The sequence below is a fragment of the Larus michahellis genome, chromosome 5 (assembly GCF_964199755.1).
Source record: "Larus michahellis chromosome 5, bLarMic1.1, whole genome shotgun sequence".
Lineage (NCBI taxonomy): Eukaryota > Metazoa > Chordata > Aves > Charadriiformes > Laridae > Larus > Larus michahellis.
The window spans coordinates 76,515,308-76,521,307 of NC_133900.1; positions in this window are offsets into that span (position 1 = coordinate 76,515,308).

A 6,000-nucleotide genomic window follows, 5' to 3' on the forward strand; every position below is an offset into this window, starting at 1 on the left:
TTTAAGTGGCATGTGGAGAAGTCTTGGTTACACGAGAAAAGATTTCCTGGGTTTTTTTTTTACAGTTTAATTTACTGGTACCATCGTCAGTCTGAACTGGCTGAAGAAAAGCTGCTACCTTATTACTCTGACATCCAAATGGACAACTGCAATAAAAAAGATACAGTTGAACACAGTTATTTTTGAAGGATTAATACAATTGCAATCTTTGATAAATGACATTTTGTCGTCTTTTTTTTTAATGCATGAAAATATTTATATTGGAAATGAAGAAATATAGGTTTGGGGTTTTTTTGTACTAATGGTGCCTAATTTACTTTCTTCCAGGCTTATGGTGTAGGAATTTTAAAAGCACAGGTGAGGAATGAAACCTATAAATATTCTAGCAGATTTTTTTTCTGGTAGATGTTTATGTACAAGTTACTTATGTGCACGGTTTAAAATGCCGAGTGAAGAGCTGCGGGTGTTCCCACCAGCAGAACGTTGTTACTGAACCTCCTGGGTAGGTTCTGAATAGAAATAATGGCTCTGATCCCGTGTCCTCCCTGCAATGTCGTGTCTCCATCAGATGCATTCATATCCCGGTTGGGCTGCGTTAGTATCGGCATTGTGCTGGATCTGCTGGTCTACCTGCTGTCTCGCTCAGCACTTTCACAGGGTTTGTGGCTACTTTAGTGCGCCAGGAAAATGAAGTGTGTCAGTGTTAAATATATACAACTGTATATCTCTTTCATGAATTCAGCATTTCTTATTCTTACAGTACATGAACTTTGGCAGCTGCCGTTGAGTTTATCTTCCAATCTTCTGGTTAAAACCATGCTTAGGTACTGCTCGTAGTCAATTCTTTGTCCATACCTGCAACTTATTCTCTAGTATTTGACAGAAAATGAATCCTACTTGGTTAAAATAGTATTTCCTACAGAAATCCTGTGCTTTCAGATTAGTTAATAAATACGTTGGCCACTGGAAACTCTGTGTCTGGGGACATTCTTAATGAATGTTTAATTTGAGAAGACTCTGTTAGTGCTATTTGCTCCATCAGTTAGACCTCATGGACATGATACAGAGCAGATAAGCACAGTGATTTGCTGTGAAGCCAAGGAGTCTGTCTTTACTTTAGACAGCCATAGTCAACCTAGCTATAAACGTGATTATTTGAACTAGGTAAATAAAGGTGATGAAATGTGTTTTGTGACCATGTCAGTACTATACGTCCCGTTGATGATCAAAAAGCCGGATGGCCAGCAGAATTAATTGCTACAGAGCTACATTTCCTGCTCCCTCTCATCTATTTACAGTCATCTGGGACTAAGCTTCGTGGTATAAGATAACATTGAAGTATTTCTTTGGGATTGTCAACATTCTTTTTGCACCGATTTAAATCAGAGAAGAAAAAAAAGAATGTAATTAGAACTAGGCAATTGCCTGTTGAGGTTACAGTTACACTGTGTTGAAAGTGTTTTTACAGTTGCAATGATCATTTATTATGTTTGTACAATTACAGTGATCACTTATTCTACTGATATGTTATAGTAATGACTAAGGAATTAGTAGTAATTAAGCACTATCCAGATGAATATTAATACATGCCCAGTAGCACAGAGTGTGTAACCTAATAGTATTTAGATTATGGGAAAGTAGTATGAGCACAGGCTGGACATGGGGTGGTAAGAAATATAATTTCAGGGGGATATGGAAATGGTCTTCATGAAGAGGGAAGATACAGCGTTGAGAAAGGCTAAGGAAAAAGAGTAAAGATAGGAAGCATCCAGAGAAATGAAGGAGAATGGCGAAGATGGGAAATCACAGCGGAGAAAGCACAGTTGGCACTGCTCGATATTCTTAGGATATGCAGAGGTCCCAGTTTTGGCTGCTCTTACTTTCTGGAGGATGCAGTTGAAATCTGCCAGCTGTCTTACTTCAACAGCTTGCGCAGAGGGAGGAACGCACCTTTTTCCCCCCACTTGGAGCTCAACACCAAGTGTTGAGTGTACAGTTCCTTACACTTCCAAGGCTAGGCATACGCAGAGGAAGATTGGTTAGGGATTACCATTTTTCCTTCCTTTATATCTCCATCACTTTGTGGCAGCACGTTCTGTTTTGATTCCTTTGATTCTTGCGGAGTGCTTCAGTTGGCCCGGGTTGGTTTGACGTTCCTCAGCCATGCCCACAATCTGGGGTTGCATTTGTTTGACCTAGTCACCTCTTCTACCAATCTAGTTGCACTGGTACAAGCTTTGCACGTAGAAAGGGTTGTAGGGACAGATTAAATGAGTATTAAGGCACAAAAAGGTGCATATTTTCAGGAGCTAATGGGTACCAGAGTAAAGAAAGGATTGCTCTGTGACTTCGCCTTAACGCATTAGGTATGTAGATGCCGTAGAAGACTGTACCAGGCATATACCTGCATCTTTGATACTTGGAGAGTTTTCCAAGTTTCACTCACTGCCTTGAGTGAACTACTAGATATTTGGTTTCCTTCTATAGTTGTAAATATATTTAGCATTTTGCATTCAAACGAATGTGATTGCGCAGCCTCTCTTTGCTTGACTAATAACCGAGGGCTCCACTATTTCTATTTCGTTTCTATTTCTAATTTCATTCGGTTTCTTCTTTCTGCGTATTTCCTTCCAAAGAAGGAAGCCCGCATTTTTCTATTCAGAGAGATACATCCAAACAACAAATACAGCAGTAGCACCTCAGATAGCCACAAATAGGTATGCATTTCTCATTTTTACCTTTAAATCGCCACTTGTGATGATGCTTCCAGGCTGTTTTCATGCTTCTACCTCTGACAGCTGAAGATGAAAGTGGAAGAAAACCCACCTTAATACCTTAACTTTAACTCTCTAATAGTGCAAAACGTAATGGTATCATCTATACATAATTCTCTTTTTCCTCCTTTTTTTTTTTTCCTCCGCTGTTATTTATTCATCATTGTCTTCACTTGGGTACCTTTTGAGCTCTTTAAGCTATGCCTACATTGTCGCAGAGCTTGGGGTGCTTGAGGGCAGCAGATGCTTCTGTTGCTGTGGTGGCAATTCAGCACCTGCACCGGCTGCTTTTCCCTAGAAAAGATGTCTAGTCCCTAGACTAGATGATCTCTAGAGGTCCCTTCCAACTCTGAAGATTCCATGATTCCGTGCTCAACAGAGGAAAGTCCTCTTAAATAGAATCCAAATAACCTGATTTAAAAAAAAACCCAAACAACTAACCAGCCTCCCCCAAACTAACAACAACAAAAATAACCCTAGTAGGAGGTGCTGCAGCAGTTGTGATCGTATCCAAACTGAAACGGAAGCACAGGAGAAGAAAGAAAATACGGATGTTATGAGTGGTGCTCCGAGCTTTGAAAAGATTCTTGGATATCAGTTCTCCATCCCCTTTGGCCCTGTTGACTCTGCTTTCATGAGGGGTATGTGTATGGGACAGTGGATGTAGGAACAGTGAGACGGTATTAGGTTGCCCTCTTCTGTTGGTTGATTTGTGCAGAAAATTAACTGCTTCTTGTTGCTGTTTGTACAGCATCTCAAATTCTCTTCCCGGAACGAAGAGAGGTTTGCTCCGCGGCTCTCAGTCATTTGGAACTGTCACGAGTAAAAGAGACAAAGATAAAGAAGGTGGGCGTAAACAAGCAGATCTTCACCCTGTAGCTGAAAATATCACCTCTTACCGATGTGCTAACAAAGAAGTCTGTGTGTGCACAGTCAGATTGAAAGCTGATGTTTCCTCTTGCATGGGGTAAAAATAAAAGTCATTTGTGGGAGGCTTTTTGGTGAGGCAACATCATGTTCTTTTCCGTGTCTCTCTTCTGGCTCTTTATAGCAGAGGCTCTGCCACGTGTCAGAATTGCTGAGAATAAACTGACCCTTGACAGATCCGCTTCCTTACCGCAGGACTGACAGGACGGTCAGAGTTAGTTCGGAACATTTGGAGTGGGTAAAATAAAGTGTTTCCTGTGAAAGGTGGAATTCGCCACTTGGACAGAACAAATGCTCTAGTGCGGAGAAAGCAGAGCCATTCAATACCAGGTTAAACCTTTCTACTTAAAAAGAGGGAAGACAGACTGTTTTGTGGCTCACGGGCCAAAGCCGCTTTCCAGTGTGTCCGAGAGAACGCCAGAGGTGAGACGGTGATGAAATAAATAGAGAGCAAGTCACACAGCCATCTCCAGGCTGCCTTAAATTGATGTTTTATTCAATGACGGAGCCTGGCGGAGGTCGTTGCCGGCACTGAGCAGCAGCGGCTCCCGTCAGCATCAGCAACGGTCAAGAGCAGCCACTGCCTCTTGGGACCTGGCCCTCTCCATTGTATGAAGGCTGGCCGTTCCATCGTTGACCACTGGACCATTTAAAAAGGTTACTCTAACTCCTGTTTTAAATAACGAACAGACACGTATACATGTATATACGTTTTTGTTTGTTTTTTTTTTTTTTTTTTTTTTTCCTTCTGCACGTATTAAAGCTTTTACTTACATTACAATACAATGGTAACTCGAGCTTGGCGCAATTTCTGGAAGGTAAACAAACTGTTTGATAATGAGGAAGAACGGACTAAGCCGTCGGTAGGAATGAGCTGCCAGCCAGGGCATGTTTGGAAGGAGGTGGTGGGGAAGGAAGGGAAGGGTGCCAGGAGAACTGCATTGTGAGAGGAAAAGAAAACTGCTCAAACCTGCAAAGTCTGACCTGATTTTGGGAGTAATTACATCAAAATCTGATTCAAAGTCATCCCTTGACTTCCCTCATCTTTGTATCGGTTGTTCTCAGAAATGCCTCTTTACCCCAGGATTTTCCTTTCTTTGATTCAGAGGAGAAACAAAGCGCCCTGGGCGGTTTATTTTATGCTTAAATATCCAGTGGACCACTCAGTTGAATAGTGGAACAAAGCTTTGACCGCAGTTGCCCGGGAGTGTTTCCATAGTCCCTTGAGGAGTGAGCCACGGGCAGACCCAACCCCCTTCCTCTTTCCAGCCTTTACCTGAGATTCACGGGAAAATAAAAATAAAAATCTGAGCGTGAAGAGCAGACTGGGGCTGCGACAGGTCCTCACCTGCTCCTTAAGCTGGACATTCAAAGCACCAAAAGCTTGCATCTGCATTCTTGGCTACCGTGAAAAATCCCAAAGCCTCAGCCAGGTGATGCACCAAATTACGGAGTAAAAGGAAACTTTTCAAATTTACCTGTGCAAAAAATATGATTCGGTACCTGAATTTGCTTTGAGTTACACCCACTGACTTTTTGCCAGTGTTTGGATCAAGCTCCTAAATGGGAATTTTGGCACAGGGAGTGCATACCTGCTATCGGGATGCAGGCTTTTTTTTGGGCCAGCGCAGGGAAATGTCTATGCGCAGGCCTGCGTGTCCCAAGATTCACCTCTGCCTTTCGCATAAAAGACTTTACAGGAAACATGAAGTGATTTAGTGCTGTGCAAAGAAGCCTTTCAAATGGGAGCTGAATTTGTAATTGACATCTCTATGAAATATTAAACAAACCATTAGCGTTTCTGAGCAGGTTGCCCACATGAGCCCTTCAGCCTGTGCTGGTTCATGTCTCAGCGGCAACATATTAGGCTCTGGCTGATTGAGAGTAAAGAAGCATAAATGAGAACTCACTGGAGACGGAGTATCGAAAACCATGTTTAAGTGGATAAATACCAAAGAGAGATTTAATACAGCGTCTACATAAACAGTTTCAACGTTCTGACATTGAAGTTTGAAATAAAGAAAAAGTCTTGTGCAGCGACAGCCACTCGATGATAATAAATATGGAGACTTCAGGGATGATGGCATGGAAATGGACCATTGGCAGATAAAGCAGAAGCAGGAAAAGTTTATATCTTTGTGCGCTTGGGTCAGAAGGGTTGTTGCCTATATGGAACAGGCTATAGGATGCCTGTGTGAAATTATGGAATGGAAGGAGGGTTGAACAAGGGGGAGATGAATGCACATTCCCAAACTTCTAAACTTGACCCACTGGATGTCACTGGAGAGATCTCCCTCGC